The sequence below is a fragment of the Manis javanica genome, chromosome 4, assembly GCF_040802235.1.
Source record: "Manis javanica isolate MJ-LG chromosome 4, MJ_LKY, whole genome shotgun sequence".
In the NCBI taxonomy this organism is placed as follows: domain Eukaryota; kingdom Metazoa; phylum Chordata; class Mammalia; order Pholidota; family Manidae; genus Manis; species Manis javanica.
In genome coordinates, this window is record NC_133159.1 from 164,352,985 (window position 1) to 164,375,281 (window position 22,297).

Consider the following 22,297-nt stretch of genomic DNA (forward strand, 5'->3'; position numbering starts at 1 on the left):
CTTTAGAATGCCGCCAGCTTAAATTTTTTGTATATATACATTTTTGGTTTTAGTATGAACTTTTAAAAAATCTTAGTTTGATCAGGCCTTTCTCCAATCAAAAGTCTTCCAGAGTTTGATATCACCTATAAGACAACATATCATTTCTTAGCCTTACATTCGACTCCCTCGGCAGTTTGGTTTTGACCTTCTGGTCTCATTTCACACCATCTCCCATAAAAATACTGTATAAATAAAAGCCCCTGATCATGTCTCACCAAACTAAGGCAATAAAGAGAATATATGCTCAGGAATGGGACCTTTCTCTGTTTTTCTGTCTGGTCCTCAAACCAAATGTTCAAAGCCTTTATTTATAACCCAAGTTTTATCCTATGATATTCCCAGGGACACAGGAAGTCCTGACATCTCTTCTCCTCCTTTTTTTTTTTTTTTCTGAGAGGGCATCTCTCATATTTATTGATCATATGGTTGTTAACAACATAAAATTCTGTATAGAGGACTCAATGCACAATCATTAATCAACCCCAAGCCTAATTCTCAACAGTCTCCAATCTTCTGAAGCATAACGAACAAGTTCTTACATGGTGAACAAGTTCTTACATAGTGAATAAGTTCTTACATGGTGAACAGTGCAAGGGCAGTCATATCACAGAAACTTTCGGTTTTGATCACGCATCATGAACTATAAACAATCAAGTCAGATATGATTATTCATTTGATTTTTATACTTGATTTATATGTGAATCCCACATTTCTCCCTTATTATTATTATTTATTTTTTTAATAAAATGCTGAAGTGGTAGGTAGATGCAAGATAAAGGTAGAAAACATAATTTAGTGCTGTAAGAGGGCAAATGTAGATGATCAGGTCTGTGCCTATAGACTAAGTATTAATCCAGGCTAGACAAGGCAACAAAACATCCACGGATGCAGAAGATTTCTCTCAAAACAGGGGGGGTGAGGTTCTAAGCCTCACCTCTGTGGATCCCCAATTTCTCACCTGTTGGCCCCCCTGCGACTGTGCCTGTCTTAGGTTGTTCCTCCCTTGAGGAATCTTACCCGTCTCTGGCTAACCAGTCATCTTCCGGGGCCATACAGGGAAATGTAAAGTTGGTAAGTGAGAGAGAAGCAATATTCTTTGAAAAGGTTAGCTTTTTACTTCTTTGCGGATTTATGCCCTGTGGCTTCTATGCCCAGCATTTGTCTTGCGGTATCTTTACCACTTGGAAGAATTATGATACTTGGTAATTTCTATATGAGGCATGAATTCTACTTAAGGGTTGTAATTAGGAAGGAAGAAGAAAAGCTATAGAAGTAGCAGATGGAAGAAAACATGGGAAGATTGATTATTTCTTTGACACATCTTCTTGTAGAGCAACATAAGCATGTATAGTCTTTAAACTACTAATTAAATTGCGGACACACATTAACATAATAGGAATACAGCTACATAACCAAAGCAGACCTACTCTCCTCCTCCTTAACAGACACTGCAGTGTAAATAATTCCAGGGTTGTTTCCTTGGTGTCAACTCTCTTTACCTCTACTAAGACTTAATTGCAAAGAAAAACAAAAGCCTACTACTGCTCCTTTATTGTACCTTCTATTTCTAATCTCAAACTCCCAGCACTTTCTTGTTTTGTGTATCCCCAACAGGTATAGTAGACATGAAATTTCTACAGGTTGCCTGTAAATTATATAGAAGTAAGGCCAAGTATAAGGAAAATGATCAGTTGGGAGAGTTTTGTCCTTCTCAGCTACATAGCCAGACTAACTGATTAGAAAAACATCTGAGAAAGAAGACAGTTTACACTTTCATACAGTCTTACGCACCCTCGTCCCATAAAAGGTGAAACACGGGACAGGGATGTTTTTGTCCTTCTTACCATGCATTATTTTTCATTACTCAAGAAAAACTTCACTGAAGGGTAAAAGTCTGTAGGAATTTTTGACTTTTACAAGACATTGCCTACAGAATTCTGAGTGCTATTCTAATTCAGGCATCTCAATCTACAACTTAATGGTGTTTAAAAAAATAGACCTTCTTTTCCCCCAGTTTCATGCAGAGTTAGTGATAATAATCATATGTTTCTTAATTTTGAGTTTGCAGAATTTAGTTTCTAAGCAAGACAAACAATTTTTGTAGTGTGGCCCGTGAGATAAGATTCATCCAGAAAATACTTAGAAAATCAAATAAACTGAAACAATAGAGGTTTGCATCATGCACATTTTACAGAAAGAAAAAAATACATGAAAAAAGTCCACCAGGGGAGTACTAAAGATACCCTCAAAATAATGAGGCTTAAAAAGCCTAAGAAAAATTTAAAGGGAGTAAACAACAGAAAGACCAATAGATGTTTCAGAGACAAAGATAATTTTGGCATTTTTAAGTGGCTGTGTGGTATAAACAGAAAAGAGAATGTGATTGTGGAGTCAGAAAAGGCCTTGGTTTCAAATGTGGGGCTCTGCCCACTCACAAGCCCACAGGGCCCTGGGGGCACTTCCATCTCTAAGACGGTGAGACTTGGAGGGGCTGAGACCAGCATGAGGGCCAGTGAGGCACAGGTCTCAGGGGGAACTTTGAAGAGGAGGCAAAGAAAACTCACTAATCAAGATAAGTAATATTTTGAATGCAGCTCTCAAAATTGAAATTATTGCCAAAAAATAGCCATTTAGAACAAAAATAAAAATTTTTTTTATCATGACAGGATCCCAATTCTGCACTTACTTGCACGACTTACACAGCTTGGCCTCATCTTAATCCTGGCCCTGTCCAGATCCTGCATGAATTTAAATCTTTAAAAATATTGCTTGAAAATGTTATTTATTTTTAATTGTGTTTGTTTTTTTTTGGCACTCCCTTTAATTTTTGTGCCTGGGGTGAGTGGCCTCATGTTGCCTCACCCTAGTCCCAGGGCTGCTCCTGAATCTGACATTTCTCATTTGTGCAAAACAGTAAACAATTGGAAAACCAAAAAAAACACCATTTTTCATGGGGTTTGCTTGTGAAGATCAAATGAGATACTTGCATATGTTTAAGGTAAGGGACTTTTTTTTTTTAGTATTATTATTATTTTAGGAAGAGTTGGAATAATCAATGAGGCTGAAAGATGGCAATAACACAAACTCCCAGAAAGCAGCTCTGGGCCAGTTGTCCTACTTTCTCCTCTCCTATTTCCGTGCCAGCTCTCCTCTGGGCCCTTTTAGTCCTCCTACATGGTTCCGAAATGCCTTCAAGAAACAGCCTGCTCTGTCCCTGGGGCCCCCAAGCTGCACAGACAAGTGTTACCGAGTACAATGGATAAGGATGGGACCCAGCAGAGGACATACACAAGGCATCTTCCTGGCACATTAATTCTATCCATCTTTTTGAGAGGAACACACATGGAATAGAAAACCTAAAATAAACAGAAAAGCTAAGATTCAAAAAGAAACTTCAGTGACATTTCACATTTGTAGCAGGCCAAACTGGGCTATGCCTCAGACTTACTGGGAATGAGTTCCTCTCGTTTTTAGGGCTTACTCCAGGGAAAGATAGGGAAAGACTGAAGTCCTGGTCTTGGGGCATCCATCCCAGCCCTGGTTAGCTTGTCCATATGTTCATTTGACAAACATCCAGCCCACTGATTTTATGTGCCAGGACACTGGAAAATCTGGAGGACAAAGTATAGCCCCTGTCTTCAAGAAGCTATCTATCTGGGGCTATCAGAGTATCAGAAAGAAACTGTAACATATGGTAGATGGAGGCTTTTTCATTCATTCAAAAACATTTCTCATTGGGTGGACCACTTGTTTAGGCACTGTTTTCTAGGCACTGGGCAGAGGAGCAGTGAATAAAAAACACAAAACATTTTCTCTGTACTGTAGAGCTCATATTTGAGAGGGATTCTTGGGGTTAGTCCAAGGGACTAGTCTAGGAAAGCTCAGGACTTTCCTATCTCATTCCAGCGCATCAGCATGGTAGACCTAAAAAAAAACCTAGTAGGAAAATCAAAACATGAAAGCTACAAGTTTTTCAATTTTCTTCATAAGGACGATCTGTTTCCATGATTCCAGTAGGGATAAAATAGGCCCCTCCAATATCTGAGAGAGAGGGCTCCTAGAATCATGATAGGGCCAAAATGGACATCTCTGTACAGATCCCTTGGGAAAACTGCAAACTAAGGTAAATCATTTATTTTTGGGGCTACTCTGAATTTTTCAAAATACAAGTCCTACGCTTCTTGAAGACCAATATCATCTCATCACTTATGTCCTCCTCTCTGCCCTCTTAGCCTGGGCCACTTAATCAATACTTGATTTAATGCAGGATATGAAACTGAATAATATTTTTCTAAATAAGTTGTGTCCAGCTGTAGATATCCTTTCCCCTAGCCACCACATAATGAAGTCCTGTGCCCCGTGGATCAGAAAGTAGGGTAGTTTGCACATATGGAAGAAAATGGTTAAGGCTGATGATCATATACATACAGTTTCTAGTTTCAAGAGCACAATGAAAAATGTACTCATCCTCAACCTTTTTCACAGAGGCAATAAAAATGGTCAAAAACACTGCCACAGTCCATAAGATTATTAGTTGTCCTTTATATAATGTTCCCTAATACTTTTTCAAAAGCTCCTTTCAAAAATCACAATTTTCATTTGATTCTTACATCAAAGCTATGAAGTAAAATAGGGTGGAGCAAATACCATTTTCAGGGATGAGAAAAAACAGATTACCAAAACAGGTCTCACCTACAGTCCACATAGCTAAACCAGTGAGTTTTAGGAGAAACAGCTGGGACCTCCCATCGTAATGCTCATTCCGTAAAACACCAGGGACTATGGGAGATAGAAGCATTGGTTTTCCCCAAGTTTTCAAAAATGCCCTGGCACACAGTAAGCTCGGGACTGTCTTATTTATCTCTGTTACCCCAGCATCTAGAAACAACACTTAAATGAATGAATGAACAATGAAATGGATGAATGGTAATGAATGGAGGCATGAAGTAGTGGCAAACGCTGAAAGAAGGGCTTGACCTCACACTGTAGCTTTACAGGCAGGCAGCTTTCATAAAATGACATGAAAACTGATTTTCACAAATGCTTTTTCAAAGGCTTCTAAATTGCTCTTTTTTACTTTCCTTACCTGATTAGCTTTAAACCAAAGGAGATGTTTTTTTTCCCTGACCCTATTTTTCAAAGCTAATCTTTAAAATCCCTAGGTTTACAAAAATCCTAAGGATGAAAATATTTTGTTCTGTGAAATAGTATAATGGTTTCAGGCAAGAAAAAAACTTTAAGAGTGTAAGTATACTGATTAAATTCCCCAGGGATTCAAGATACTGAAAAGTTTATATTAAAAATGCCTTAAGTGAGATGAGTCTCTATTGAAGATAGTTTGAGCTGCCAGTATTTCAAAAAGTTACTCAAAATCATAAACCCCAATTACATGAGAAGAGTAAACAGCAGAGCGCAGAAGCCAAAACTGAAAAAGTAAAAATCAGATGCTTCCTTTAACAATAAAGGCTTTATGATACTGGAATCGTGATTGAATTTGAATACTTAAGTGCAGTTTTTTCTGATTGAAAAACAAGAAGTTTTAGCATTTTCCAATCTTCTGAAACTTCACCACTTTTTCCGTTCCCGCCATAAAATGAATGAAGCTGGGGTTTCAGCTTGCATAAACTTGCTCTGCACAAACATCCAGCAACAATAGTCATTGTCAATAAATGTTAAAAACAACACATTTGGATAATTCCCACAGGTAATTCTACAAAATTTTGGATAATTCCATGTCCCTGCAAGTAAGGACATGATTTCTGTGATGACTACTGAGTACGTTGATTGACTCACCAAACAGTGATTTTTTTCTCCCCTTTCTCACTGAAGTGTACACATCAGGCTTTTCTCTGCTAGAGCTATCCAACTCCTTTTCTCTGCAGGCTTCACTCAAACACATTGTGCCTCTTTGTATACATGGAATAAGATCATTTTCCTCTACAGAGAAACAGAGCCATGTTTTGTCCTTAAAAATCTGTGCTATAGGATACTGGGGATTTAAAGAATTAACCCACGATAAAAATTGGAAGAAAAAATAAAAATAAAAAATAAGAAACAGGAAGGGACTCCCCTAGATCTAAATCCTCATTTTAGAGCAAACTCAAGCCCAGAGAGGAAGAATGAATGATCCCTGGTTCAACATCCAACTGGGGGGAGTCAGCAAGACTACAATCCAGATGGGTGGGGGGTGCACAAAAGTGCAGTCACATGTGTATATAAAAATATATATTTAGCCCCCAATAAATCAAAAGTAAACCCTGTCCCGAAACTGCAAATCATCCTTTTTGCTACATACAGTGCTATTTTCGGTGGGAGTACTGCCACTCAGATGACTTTCATCTCTAATTTTTCTCCTTTTTGGTTCTATTTTTAAAGAAACACATTTTTCACATTGAAACTATAACACCAGTAAACTTAGCCTAAGGAATCAGACTCTCCCGATAATCAGACATTATCAGGACACTACCTCCACTACCTCCACCACAGTCCTGACTCATCACAGAGCTATCTCCTCCCATATTCCTTGATTTGAAAAGCTAAACCCAAGAGTAGTGTAGTTAGGATGCATTCCAGCTCTGGCTTTGATGCTCCTTTGGGCCCATAGAAAAAGTCAAAGAATCTTCCTAAAAACATTTTTTTTTTTTTCTTTGTAATGATGTTTAAATTACTCACAAAATGTTTATTAAAAAACAAAAACAAAAAATCTAAAAACCAGCACACGCCAATGGTGCTGCTTATTTAAGCAACTGGCGTTTCCTCTATGCTTTTTGAGGCGTTTTCTTCCGGGGCTTGTACAAAGTCATCATCTGTATCATCACTAAATTTTATTATCTTCTGATTCATTCCTGAATTCTAGTTTAGGAAACCTTTTTTTCTGGTAAAGGTTTCTTGAGGAGTTTCTTCAAAATAGTTTTTCAAGTTTTTATGCCAGCCGTTGGCTACTTTCTGAATCAGGCTCATTGAATTCAGCACAATTTTTGAAAGATCAATCTAAAGTCAGCTACAAAAATCTTCAGGGTTTTGTGTACATAGAAAAAATCTTCTTGTAGTCCTTTTTCTTGATGGTTGACAAGTCCATTGGATTTTTTAATTATTTTTGTAATAATCAGGCAGTTTAGAGGAAACCGGATCTTGAAAAAGCCAGGCTCATTTTCATGGCAGTAAAGAAAATAAAAAGTAGGCGCTCCACACTTCCTTATATCTATTGGTGTTAATTTAAACAAGGGACTTCTGGTTTTCTTTTTTTTCTGAGTTGTGGACTGGGAGGCATCACAATCATAATTCAAACTTCTGGTTTAGATAAGTCTCGGCAGAAAGTGCAGATTCATTCTCCACTTGGTGGGTGCATGACAAGAAAAGATGGAATACTTTGGGACACTTATCACAGCACAGGAGCTCCCCTCCATTCTGACAAACTTGCACAAACAGTCCCTCATTGGTGGTCGTCTTCTTTCTTTGTCTCTCCAACATGAAGCGGTGACTTTCTGGGAGGCATCCAGCCACTCAGACTTTTGCATATGAGGGAATTTTTCCTGGTGACGTCCAGGTTTGATCTCCTGTGCTATCAGGAGCATCTGATCTTAGGCACAGGACTCCTCAGAAGCAGAGCTCTGACTGCTATTTAATAGCAGGGAGGTAAGTATGCTTCTTGGATAATTGGTATTTTGAGGGCCTAGATTCTTTCATCTGATTCTTGTTTTCACTACAAACAACAGGAAAAATCATAATTTTTCAGGGTGGTCCACTGTTTTTCTTGTTTTATTTGGATTGGCTTCCAACATGGACCCACTGGGACTTTGTGTGTAGAAATCGGCTTCCCGTTGGTTTTGCTGGAAGAGCCAGAGCTTCCTCTGCTCCCCACACTGGAGGGCACTAGGTGAAACGTATTGGGTGGGTGTTACACTAGTCAATAGTAAACAGGGTCCTGCAAGGCCTGGAGATGGTACTGATGAATTTTGGTGGACTGGACGGTTTCTGTTTTGAGGGTGGTCTTGGCTGGCCATGATCTATACTAGGATCTTTTCTTCACAATATTGTCCCAGCATAATAGTAACTTGAAACAGTCCAATATCTGGAAGAGAAGGAAGATTGTAAGAAACCTCCCCACTGGTGAGCTTCAAATCAATCATAGGTGAACCAAAACCTTTGCCATCGTGTCCTACTGCACTAGTAATAGTGGGACTGGAAGGAGTAGAGGATATGCTGCTGGGCAGTTGACGGGGCAGCCTGCCCACTGCTGATCTGCCACTGTTTTAAGGCTTGTTGAGCCAAGAAAAGCCATCTGCAGAGGGTTGGGCTTTATTGCTTGTCGCTGGCACATTCTGGTTTGGTGGATATCTCAGCTGTTGAGGATGAGGAGGAAGAACTGGTCCATTAGGTTTGGGGCTGTGATTTTGAAAATTTATCAGATGTGGAGGGGTTTGCTGATGAGAGATGGAAGGTTGCTGGATGGGCCCCTGCACTCTAGGGTTTGGTAAACCCACAGGTGCTGGCCTCCGTTGCACCTGTTGCCTCTGAGCCATTACCTGTTGCTGCAAATGCTGGAGTCGTAACTGAGCTAGGCTGATCTGTGTTGGAAACTTGGATAACTGCTTTGAAGATTAACCACCTGGTGGCTGTGAATTCTGTTCCACGACAGGGTTCTGCTTAGGCATTTGTAGCTGACTCTCTTTATCTTCGATTACTAAAGAACCTAAATTGATAATATTTTGAGCCCAGAAACTAGGATCACAGTGAAACTGGATGGTATTGTTGGTCACTGGGGAAGCATCACACCTTGCTCAAAGGAGGTGCCGTAGTCGGTATGTAATCAGTCGCTTGCTGTACAGTAATGCTGTACTACTGCCGCTGGAAACGGCCCTATTTGGAAAAATGCATTACATGTTCCAGCTGTTTAGAGAGCCCAGCCACTTCCTGTTGCTGTTGCATGAGTTTCATGCGATGGTCCTTTGCAAGGCTCTCAAGCTGATGCAACAGAGCTTTTCCTTTTTTATTTATTTCTACCATCAATGTAAATATAGCAACTTTAATATCCTGTTTCACCTGCTTTGATTTTGATTTACTTCAATTATCCTGTTTTGCATCTGATTTCCTGTGAATTTTATGTATTTTGTTTTTTCCATCAGTTTTGTGATTAGGGTATGATCACTTTCTGATTCTGAAAAGCTTCTTCTATAAATTGGTATCTATGCTCTTTATGTTCTAATAACTGGCAGTCTCCACATGTCAGTTTGTCACATGTTTCACAGTAAAGCTTCAGCTGCTCCTTATGAAAAGGGCAGAACACTGGTCGCTGACTAGTCATACCAACTGCCTCTGGAGATACTTCCTCTTTCTGTCTCACGGTGTGATCTTTTGTGAACTTCACCCTTTGGTGAGCTCGGATGCATGTCTTGCAGAGCCATTCAACACACTCGACACAAAACCCATTAGTTTCTGCATTGTCCTCACAGCTTGTACACACCTGATTAGACTTTTCAACTGTACTGCTGGGAACCTCAGTAGTGTCTTTCACAAAAAAAATTATCTATGATGTGTCTCTCTGCACAGTCTTGGCTGCAAACTGGACATCGAATGACTCCAACTTGGGTGGCGAACGGCGAGGAGCCGCTGACCAGCGAGCCGGTGGCGGGGACGGGCGGCGGGGTCTCGGCCGAGCCCAGCATGGGCGCCGGCAGCAGGAGGTAGCGCCGGGGCGCGGGCAGGCAACGCTGGCAGAAGGAGTGCAGACAGGGCAGCAGCTTGGGCGCTCGGCTCTGGATGTTCTGGTGGCACACGGCGCAAGGGTCCAACAGGTTGAGCCGGGCCGCCTCGCCTCCGCGCTCCGAGTCCGGGCCCTGCCGACTCTCGGCCTCGTTCTCCCCGCTCGGCGCTGTCGGGGGCCGCCGTCGCCGCCTTCTCCACAGCCACCTCCATTGTCCTGTCCCGGTCCCCGCGTGCCGCCGCCTGCCGCCGCCCCCGCCCCCGACGACCTCCTCCTCCTCCTCCTCCCAGGCAGCTCGGGTGACCCGAGGGAGGAGGGGGGAGGCAGCGCCGGGCCGAGGAAGCCTTCTCAGGCCCCGGCGATCCGCCTCCCGGGTGGCGCGGCCGGAAGAACGGTGTCTGTCAGCGGCGACCGGCTGCGCCTCGTGAGCTTCGCCAACCGCCGTGGCGCTCGTCAAATCCACACAGCCCGAATCCACTAACCTCCCAGCCTTCCTCTGGGGGTACCCGGCCGGCTCAGGCCCCGCCCCCACCCTCCCTCTCCCAACAACTAAAACATTTTTAAAAGAAATACTGATTGAGCAACTTGCAGAGCAAATATTCTGTATCTGCTGCTGAACTAGACACTTTACATATGGTATGACAATTCATTTTCTAAAAGTGACAGGTACTCTGGGAAGTTTATGATCTTACCAGATCCTATTAACAACCAGAAGGATGGTATAATTATTTTTCCTATTTCACAAAGAAGGAAACCAAGGCTTAATTAGTTCTTACATTATCTTTCCTATTTTACAGTATAGGATCCTGAGGTTAAAGAAGCCTTACCGAACATATACACAATGGAATACTATTCAGCCATAAGAAACAAATCCTACCATTTGCAACAACATGGATGGAGCTAGAGGGTATTATGCTCAGTGAAATAAGCCAGGCGGAGAAAGACAAGTACCAAATGATTTCCCTCATTTGTGGAGTAAAACAACGAAGCAAAACTGAAGGAAGGAAATAGAAGCAGACTCACAGACTCCAAGAAGGGGCTAGTGGTTACCAAAGGGGAGGAGTGAGGGAGGGCAGGTGGGGAGGGAGGGAGAATGGGATTGAGAGGTACCATGATTAGTGCAGATGGTGTGTTTGGGGTCACCAGGAGAACAGTGTAGCACAGAGAAGGCAGGTAGTGACTCTGTGGCATCTTACTACACTGACGGATGGGGCCTGTAATGGGGTATGGGGGTGGGACTAGATAATAAGGGTGAATGCAGTAACCACATTGTTTTTCCTGTGAAACCTTCACAAGATTGTATATCAATGATACCTTAATTAATCAATCAATCAATCAATTAATTAAAGAAGCCTTACGGAGGATCTGCTTAACACAACCAGCTGACTGGCTAGGAGTGGCAGGGCCAGGATTTAAACCAATATCTAGATAACTCCAAAGTCTGCCACAGTGGACACCGTGAGGTGCCTTACAGATGGTTCCTCAAGAATGGAACAGCTGGGAGTGCTGCAGGCACAAAGTCTGCTGCTCTCAGCACCTCTGGGGTCTGCTTTAGTTAAAGAAAGCTGCCTTGTCCAAGATCATGTTCCTTCCTGGGGTGCCTGGAATCCAATGGCTGGTCAGTGAGGTATAAATGGCCCTCATGTCATTATATAAAGCAAAACAAGTAATTCCCCAATTTTACACAGAATGCCCTATCTCCTTACCTTAAACAAAACTTTGTTCTTCCTGGAGGCCCTGCTTCCTTCTGTCTGGAGGTTACCTGTTTTTCCCACTTTCTAGGCCAACAGGGCCAGGAAAAAAGAGAGATGAGTGGGGTGAGTGGCAGTATTCCCTTGGATAAAATCATATAATCATGCTGATAGTCACTAGCACAAAACTAGTTTTCAACACCAACTGGGCTTTCAGGCTCACCTATTCTTCCTTTTGTCTATTACAAGCCAGCCCTTATTTCCATTTCTCAGATTTTTCTAAAACTCACCACTCTCTTCAATACAGCTGTTAGTCCCTGCTTTGCTTTCTTCTTTCAGTGCACAAATTTATCTCTTTTTTCACAGAAAAGAATGTCCATCAACTATGATCTTCAACTTCCTGCCCTAATACTATAAAATTATGTACATCTACACCTACCCTTGTTGCATTCCTCCAGTCTCAAAGGACTGCCCTTGACCCTACGCCCTGCTCTCTCTAACTGGCAGCTACTGCATGAATCTTACCTTCTTATTCTTCTCTCTTCAACCTCTTTCATTTTACTGGCTGCTCTGGTTAGTAAAGCATTTACTTATTTTCTATCCCCCAAAACCAACAGCACCGCCACCACCACCAAACCGTCTCATCCTTGTGTTCTTCTCCAGCTATTCTCCACTTCCTTGGCCGTATCAACTCTGTCTACTTTCTTACTTTTCATTCATTTACTTATTGATACCTGGCTTTGCCCGGCCTGCCTAAAGTCATCGCTGACTTCTCATCTAGCCCTATCTTACTTAACTGGTTGTTTGCATCTGATACCAAAGATTAGCCCCTACTTGAAACTACTATTTTGTTTGTGGGACAACATCTTGGTTCTCCTGGAACTTCTTGGATCATTCTTCTCCATTTCTTTTATGGGCTCACTCTTCTTTGAGCACCTTTTAAATAGCAGGGTACTCCCAGGGTTCATCCTCAGTCCTCTTATCTTTATTACTGAGCATTCTTGTCCTAGGAAGCTTACCCATTAGTAATTTCAACTATTCTCTTTGTGACAATGACTGCCAAATCTTTATTTGCAGCTTAAATCTCCCATAAGTTTGACTTGCATACCCTTCCTTATATTCTCCTTAGTTCGTTTCTACTGGTATTGGTGTCTACCTACCTAACTTAGAAACCTAACAGTCTTCCTTCACTTTGCCCTTTCTCCCCACAATCAGTAACTAAGTATTGCCCTTTTTAACTTCTAAATGCTTTTTAACCCCCTAAATATTTCTTGAATCTATTTTCTCTAGCCCCTCCCCATCATCACAGTGCTAATTTAGGGCCTTATTGTCCTTGCCTGAACTACTGCAATGGCCACCTAACTGGTCTTCCTGGTTCAAGCTTTAATATCTTCAAGTCCACTTTCCCACAGTCAACTGAAGGGTCTGTCTAAAACTCAAATACGATTGGATTGCTCCATCCAATGCTACCTATAATAACAAAAACACCAAATGACCTGTATGCAACATACCTTTACTTGGCATGATTCAAACTTTGCCAGTCTCTCTGGCTACATCAATCACTACTCCCTATCTCCAGCTTTATGCTCAGCAACACCTAAGGGCTCATAATTTCTCATGCACATCATGCTACTTCCTGACTTTACTTCAGGTCACACTGCTGTCCCTTCTGCCCAGAACATCCCCATTCTTTCTCCCCCTACCTGGCTAACCCTCTCTCATTCAAGACTCAGTTCACTTGTCATATTGAGGATGTCTTCCTTGATGCCAAAAGGATTAGGTGTCTCGCCTGTGTTCCTGTGATACCAGTACATATCGCTGCCATCATAATTCTACATTGCTTCAAAATGGTTTGTTTATGTGTCTATCTCCTTGTTTTGGCAACAAAACTTGGTAGCTTAAAACAAGAGTCACTTATTTTGCTCAGGAACCATCAATTTGGGCAGGGTTCAGTGAGAATGGCTAGTCTCTGCTCCATGCGGTATCAGCCAGGGCAGCTCTCCCAGAGCTGGAGGATCTGCTTCCAAGATGGCTCATCCCAAGGGCTAACAAGCGGGTGCTGGCTATTAGTTACTTTCCACCTGGGCCTTTCCACAGGGCAATTTAGGCTTCTTCACAGCATGGTGGCTGGGTTTCAAGAGTGAGTGATCCAAGAAACAGGAAATGGATCCTGTTAGTTTCTTAAATTGGGTACAATTTCTGAATAGAAAATGAATAGATCTCTGCCACACTCTATTGTCAGACAGGCACAAAGCCCAGGTTCAAGGGGAGAGGGCATAGCCCCATCTTTTGATGGGGGGAGTGTCAAAGAATTTAGGGGGGCATGTTTTAAAACTACCACACTCCTTTACTGGACTATGGGCTCTTTTAGGACTCACAGACATGGCATGTGTCTGCTGAATGAATGGATTCATTCCTGGACCAATTTGCCTACATGAAACTTCACAGTCTTAATCAGTCAATTGCACCACGGAGGTTCATTCTAAACAACTCAGCCACATCAATTAGTAAGAGGATTAAGGCTCAAAGGAAATTAGGCTTAAAGTCTCATAGCATTTTAGAAATGGGAGGGATTTATGAGCTAATCAAATTTTTTAGTCCATTTTACAAACAACAACAAAACAAAGCAAAAAAAAAACTGAGGTACATAGAAAAAAGAAACTATATGGGTCAGCTATATAAAATAGCAATGATTTAGATTTTGCTGAATATGGAAAACACATGCTATTCACTTGCTCAGTTTCTTCTAGCAAGTCAGAGCTAATTAAACTTAAGAATCTGATTGAGGAGAGCTGTTAATTTTCTCTTTTAAAGGAAGACACTATTTACTTTTGCAAATTCGGTCCCATTACAGCTATTATTGTAATTCAATTATTTGATGACACCCTATATGTCTTGGTTAAAATGTTTTGTGGCACCGACATGCATCTAGCCATTAAATAGAATATGAAGAAATGCATAAGACCTTAGTTATTAGACATCTTTAAACATGTCCGATTGAAACACATGTGAGCAATAGAAGTATCCGTGTTTGAATTATTAAATATGACTATTAAAGTCAAAAGAAATGAAATAATTTGACACCAGTAAGGATCAGGATACAAGCCTAATTCTAAAAGGTGAAATTTTGACTAAAAATAAATAAATAAATAAATTAGTTAACTGGATTCAGAGAGATATCTAGGTATAGCTTTAGAAGTGCACATTTAGACAGACCTAAAAATATTTAATCTCTTCTAAGGCTTTCTGAGGAGCCTCTAAAACACTAGGTAATCTTACGTAAGTTATGACTGTGACTACCAAAAAAAGAAAAAAAATCACTGGGAATTGCCAATTAACTGAACAAGCAGTAGCATTTTACCAAGAAAGTAAAATCATTTTTTCCAAAGAAACGAACCTTTTTCTCGGAATTCTTCCGTGTGGCAGAACATTCAGGAAATTGCATTTCCTAAATGTAATTATCTTATAAATTAGACTGCTTACATGACTTCATTTCAAGCAATCTGGTTCTAAGAAGGACACAATTCTAATTTAGCAATTCCATAATAAAGATAAGTTATATAGGATGTTGGCTTTACAAGACAAACTATGAGGTATATTAATATCATTATCTGCACTCCCTACCCACTGTTTATGCAGGTACTACTTTTCACCCAGTATAACATCTGAGAAGCTGCAAAGTCCCCTGGACCTTATCAGTGACAAAGGGAAAGTAAAAAACAAAAACAAAAAAAACCCCATTCCCCAAAACCCCTCATGTAACCTATCTGAGACACCCGAAACACCCATCCACAAAGACAGCATCTTTTTTGTTTTAAAAGACTGTTAGACTGCATCTTCTATGTTAAACTATTAAAACAATGGCAGATTTGTAGAAGAAAATTTTGCTTAAAACTTTGATCAACTTAGGCACTGAGTATTCGTGCTTTTGGAATTTTTTGCCTTCTAACCTAATTGGCATGGGAAAGGGAACTCAGCATGGGCCGTGCTTTGCTTTTAGTCACAAAGGGCGAAAAACCAGCCTTGCAAATGTATGTTGATGAAACGAGTGACATTCAAAGTCCACTCACTTGTTTTGGAGTAAACAGGGAAATATTTTACTCAAAATTTCTTCAAAGTGATTTTCTGGAAGTTATTTTGGCAACTGAGTGAGACTTGAGTTCCAAACACTCCACACAAAAATCTGGCAAAGACTGGATGTAGGTGAGAAAAGGATTCCTCACAAGCTCCCAGTGATTTTTCAGTCCTGAGTTGGGAAGCTACTGCCCAAATTTATTCTTTAGACAGACTGAGTTAAATTTCTCCCCTTGCTGAATTCACCTTCAGGAACCTGCTTTTTGAGAACTTCAGTAAGTCAGAAAATTTTAAGACATGTTTGGTACAGCATAATGGTTAGGAAAGCAGACTCTGGCAGCAGACTGGGTCTGAATCCTGGCTCTGCCAATTATCAGCTGGGTGCTCTACAGCAAGCTCCTGAGACCTCTCTGCACCTCTGTATCCTTACGTGTAAAATATGTAAACACTATCTGTACCTATTTCTGATGATCTTGAGTACTACATGAGGTAATACACATAACAAAAAGCATCAGAAAAGTATCTAACATGCAGGAAGCTCTTTAAAAGTGTGAGTCTCATTAGTACAACAGCTGGACTTTAGCTGCAAAAACATAGTCTATCAGGTAATGATGTTTGATTTTACCCCTTGAAATTTCAGTTCTTTGTATATAAACCGTAAAAGGGCATCTTTCAGAAATGTTATGCTTTGCTGAATGTTTGCAAGTTTGAAGCAGTTGCCTTTGTCCTTATTGATTGTCTCGGTAACGATACAACATAATCCTTCAGTTCGGAAATCTTTCCAAACACTTTTCCTTCTGACATGATTGAAAAGGTCCAACAGAATATAGAATAATATAAATAGTCACTGTTTATTTCTTCCTGTAGTTTGGTTTCAATTTTTAACATTAAACTCTTCAATTCATCTGGAATGTATTTTAATGTGAAGTATAAATTTTGGATTTAAATAGTGTTATTAAAATGTTAGCCAATGGTTCCAAAAATTTTTCTTGAATGAGCCAACTTCTCCACTAACTTGAAAATCTAATACATGCCAAAATCTTATATGTGCTTATTACAATAGTTGCCTATTTACTTATTACTGTTCTCCCACGGGAACTTAAGTTTCACAAAGAAAGAGACTCAGTTACTTTGGTTCACCACTGGTCACCAGAGTTCTGCTACTGGGCTTTTAGGAATGAATGGCTGAAAAAGGCTTTCCTCTCCCAATCTCTGAATGTGATTACTGTTATTACTGATTTTCTAAAGATAAACAGATGCAACATTATTGAAACTAATCTGAACTGATCATATCTATGATTCTTTCAATATGCTGCTATATTTCCTTTGCTAATATTTGACTTAAGATTTTGTATAGGTAGCTTTAAGTGAAGGTGTTCTTAATTTTTATGAACAAAACAAAGTAGAATTTGGTCATAGCCATCCTAGGTTCATAAAATAACCTGAGAAATTTTCCATATTTTACCATGCTTTCAAATAAATTAGATAGCACAGGAAATACCTGTTCCTTTAGGCTTTGACAGAATATGATAAATATATCTAGAATTTGCACTTCTGAGGAGGAAGGAATCTTTCTTTCAATCCGACTTTTGTCAATCTCATTCATAGTTTTTGCTGTATTAAGTCAATTTTGGTTATTTTAAATAATCTGTTTTTGCTTATTCATTTTGTAGATTGAATTTACTGTCATAGGGTTAAAATTCCTTTTTTATTTTTAAAACAGTATTAAAAATTTTGCAATTTAAAATAAATTCTCTGCGCATCTATGGTCATACGTTTCTTCTTTTTTTAAAAAATATTTGCTTCTGGGTCATGTTATGATTGGATTTAAAAAATCAACTTAAATCCTTGTCTTCTAACAGAATAGGGGAGTCACTGTGGTAATGAATATGTTCAGTTTTAATGTTAAACTATATTCTTTTTATTTTATGCTTCCAAAATGTTTTCGCCTTTCCCCTTCTCCCTGAGCCATACTGATTAAGAAGATCCTTCCCCCCAGCTTTTAGCCAATTTATTAGGAAGCTACTCGTTTTATTTCTATTCTAGTTCTGCTTATTTTTAACCTTCCCTTACCCTGCCTTTCTTTCTTGAAGCCAATAATAAAGCAGCATTTTTTGAGTCTCCTTGCAACCTTCCCTCTTCCATCTGCCAAATTACTGAAATACTTTAGAATCCCAGATCCCTGTTATTATTGGTCCATTATATTATTCTTTTTATGAAGAATGATTATCAGTAGTATTACGGTTTACTCCTATACTGTTATTCACAGTTAATTCCATACCACTTGAAAATACTCTAATTTCTTCCCCCTATTGAGTTCTTTATTCTAATTATTTGTTTGTCTCTACTATACCTTTGCATAATTTTTTTCAGAGCAAGCACATCATGAGTGGGATATTCTGCAGGTTTTCAGTAACAAAGATGATCTTTTTGTTCTCCTTTCAAGAAAAGATGCCTCAGCTGGCTGTGCAATTTGAGTGACAACCCTTTTGAAGGTGATGCTTTCACCCTTTCATCCTTTCGACCTTTCCCTCTTCCCAAGGTGATGCTCCTTTGCTTTTCCTATACAGTGCTACTAGGTAACTGGATACAAATGTATTGTCCTTCTTTTGTGGATAACATCTGCTCTCTTACTCCTGCACTACCTCCACATATCTGGATGCTGATAGTTGATTCATTTTTAAGTATAACAATTTTGTTAGAATACATTTAACAGTGAATTTTCATCCTCATTATTTTTATTTAATAAAAGCTTTATTGAGATATAATTCACACAACATAAAATTTCTTCATTAGTATTTGCTGGCACCCAAGCCCTTTGATGTGATGATTCATGACTCCCTTTAGCTAAGGTGGGAGTGAACATGCGATGTTTAATATGTAAGCTCAGGTTATCGTCTTGAACCTGAAGCCTATCCAATGTATCCCGAAGCTGCCTGCTGTTGCCCTACTGCTCCTCCTCCCTGCTGTTCTACTGGCTGCATCCTGGAACTTACTTTACCTTTCTTTATACTCTCCTCGCTTTCTTACCAGGTTTCTCGACTTTCTCCATGGTTTTACCAGGACCAAGCCCCAGCCTTCCTCTCCTCTCATTCTCTATACTCTTCCTGGTAAGATTTCATCCACTTCCTGGCTCCAAATGTCATCTATATGAGAGGGTCTCAAGCCCCTCCCCAAATATTGCTTATACATAAACATTCTCTCATTACTAACATCTCTCATTAGACACAGTGATTCTCAATTACAGGGATATCCTGAAATCTCAGAAGGCGCATTTATAGCTTGAAGAAGCACTTCTGTTGAGGAACACGTGCCTGTCCCATCATCCAATGAGCTGACCATTCCAGAAGCCTGGGAGTCATCACCGTTAGACCCGAGGATGGTATCTCTCCAGTTCACCACCTTATCTAACAGAGAGTCTAACATATAGCAGCCCAACAAATACCTGTCATAGGGATGAATTCAGTCACTAAATTCTGTGGTTTCTAGTTCACATCCTTTCAACTCATCCTCTTTTCATCCACACTATCGATCCATGAATAGTTACTAAGAGTGCATGAACACCATGAAATTGTACCCAACATTTGATGTGTATATAAAAATTTTTAGGGTAATTTGCAGATTTCCTAAGGAGTCAATAATCCTAACAGTTTAAGAAATATTACTGTAGGGGCTTATTTGGTTAGAAAGGAGTATTTTGAAGAGTATTGCAAACTAACAAAAACAAATTGTAGATACATACACACAGCACATAGACACATACACACAGATACAAACATGGACTGACTTCATGACATCAAGCCTATGGTAAACGTTTTGTTGAAAAGGGACAAGAATCAGAAGAGCTAGAGGGCTGCAGGAATAATGAAGAAAAACAGGATGCCAGAAAAAGAACTGAGAAAGGCAGAACAGAGAGAGAAAAGGAACTTCTGTCCACTCTGCTGTTTTATATATGGCCCTTAGGCAGCCGGTGTGCGAAAGGTTGGCTGCAGTACGGAGGACGTCAGTGTCTGAAGATACCTGTGTAATTCTGAAAATTGCACACTTCAGCTTGCCACATGCTGCCCAACTTCAGGACAGTCTGGTCCACCAGTCCAGCTGTCTTTTCAATTCTGTCCAGTGAATCCCTTTCTAGACTCTGATCTTCAACAGAAGGAAAGAGAGAAAGAAAATAGAAGGCAGTGGCCTGGGCCCATGAGAAGAGGAAAGGGAAAGGAGGTCAAACACTCCCTACTTCTCAGGTGACCACCTGTCTCTAGCTCACTCTCCTCCTTTGTCTTTATTCACTGAACAGCTTATGTATGTGCCTGTGTGCAAAAATCGTTGACAATATAGGATGCACTTCAGTAAACAAGAACATCTTTATAAGTTCTGAAAAATACACGTGGTTTTCAGAGTTCCAGGTGTTTTTAATAAATGTTGGCTAGTTCATCCTCTCTCCATCAATTAAACACTTAATAAAGGAAGGGAATATGATCTTTTTGGGGGGGTAACTTCTCATATCAGCACGTAACATATTATACTGCCCGGTTTGCTTTAGCAAATGCTAACTTTTCTGTCATAAGATGTTGTTACTAATCTACTAAAGTAGGAAAAGTACATCAGAAATGGTGATAGGCTGGATTATTTTTGTTTTAAAGGCACCCAGCCTAACTTCCATTATTGCACAGTCCAAGGATAGCTACTGATCTTACATCTAAGACGTCTCTGGCTGTGAAATAAACGTTACTTACGTGGAAATGAAAACCGGACGCTTTCATCATTAGCATCATCTTTCATCCAAAGAAAATGAAAGCCTGAGGATGGTTTTCATTTGGTCAAAAGGCCTGGACAATTAACTGACTGGTTAATCTGCATCTAAATCCTCAGGAATAGTCCATAGCTACCTGTTTAGCGATTCAGCTTCACATGATTTAACATCAACACACAAGAACAGCTCTGCTGTGATGTACAGGGATAGGAGCCTCATGAATTTATCAGACATACTAATAATCCAACAGTGTCTACTTTTGCTGCAAAACTCTAATTGTGTAAAGGGACAAAACTGTGATTGTTAAAACAATATTTTTTTTAAAAAAATGTCTTTTCAAGATTCTATATTTACCTATACTATCTGAAATTTTCATGAAGCCCTAATCTACTAATAACAAATATGGTATTTTAAATCATAGTGACAACTGAAGATTCCTCTGGGTAAATGCCTGATAAATTTATGGTGAAATTTAGTGACCAGTTATTCTGGCTGGAAGTTAGGGTGCAAGGGGAGGAATAGGAGAGAAATGGGAAAAACTACTGCTCAGCAAGTCCCACCTAATAGTGTAATATTTGGAGCAATATCCACTTAAAACAAATTCCAGGATTCACTTAAGAGTTTTAATGGTTTTTGCCCTGTTTATTTAGTCTCATACCCTTTTGGCAAGAAATTGCTGTTAAAGATTTATTGAGATCTGGTTTAAGTCCATTCTTTTCACAGATAAGCTGAACAGGTCACTGAGAACTTGGGCTTCACTTTTTTCCACAGCAGGGTGTGGGATCTGAAACCCCTTCAAATGTTACTGGGATCCTTTTGAGGAAAGAGAGGAAGATGAGAATGGAAGAAAAATATTCTACAACCTCGTTCATTGCCTGCTCTACTTGCATCCTTATCTTTAACCTTGGCGAACTCATTGTGTCCTCCATCTTCTTTAGGTTTCACTGCTGCAAGGGATCCAGGTTAGGAAGTGATGCCAGGATCAGTGTTGACAATGAGATGAGAGCCACAAGTGAAGCCAAAAGAGGCTGTGAAGCCAGAACTAGAAATGAGCTGTTGGAGATCATATCATGTGGCATCTACAATATATATTCCATTCATCCATTCCGGTATGAAGTGTGCAAAACCAAACAAATACACATCCAGAAAAAAAGGGCCTGCTGGCACCGAGGTAATATTATTTGGCACTCTCTAGCTGAAATGTGCACATTGTTAAGATGTCCTTACTATAGTCCTTCTGGGAAGAATTATTTTGGTGAAGTGTGGAATGGAAAGCAAACATGGAACACGACAACACAGATGGGCATCACCTGGGAAACCCAGCAGTCCACTCCAACAGATGCCCTCAAGGTGGTATTTACCTTGAGGAGCCTCGCAGACTGATACCTGATTGCACTGACTGGACACAGGAATGCAGACTCATGCTAGCAAAACTCCCAAGACACTAATGTATAAAAAAATTAGGTGACTTTATTATTTACAGTAAACAACAGAAGAATCAGACATACTTAAGGTCTGTGTCAGCCTGACAGTGAATGATCTCTTTGGGAAGGCAAGTTACCAGAGGGAAGCATGGTGAGTAAGTGGAATTAACGATGCAGGATTCTACTGCAAAAGGGCATGAAGCTCTGCAGCTCCTTATAACACAATGATTGACCTTCCAGGGAGGCTGGATGCTTGCCTCAACCTGGCAGGTGCTATTGGTCAGACAGTATTGTGTCAGGTATCATAACAATTACACTGATAGCTTTTCATTTCCCCCATAGTGGAGACAGAGAAAATGGTCTTCTGATGAAGATTTTATATGTTTGTGTGTTATTAAGATGTTGATACCCTCAATAAGGTTACAGTCAGATTTTTACTGCCCAAGAAGTCTTTAGGATTCTTAAGATCGTATTATCTTCAATCTATTAGGTATTCATTTCTTAGTTTAATTTTCAGAGAGTATTTCCATTGTCCTGCTTTCTGGATCAATAGGGGCACCACATGGTGGACCCCACATTTGCCTACAGGTTCCACAAAGCGTCAGTTAAATTC

At 40.0% G+C, this 22,297-nt stretch overlaps 1 protein-coding gene and 1 pseudogene across 1 annotated transcript in view; both read right to left on the minus strand.

Annotated features, from left to right (window-relative positions):
- LOC140849251 (serine/threonine-protein kinase TAO1-like) overlaps window positions 1-22,297 on the minus strand; it is a 212,864-nt gene that overhangs the window by 130,869 nt on the left and 59,698 nt on the right.
- Window positions 8,295-10,372, minus strand: LOC140848632 (transcription intermediary factor 1-alpha pseudogene; annotated as a pseudogene).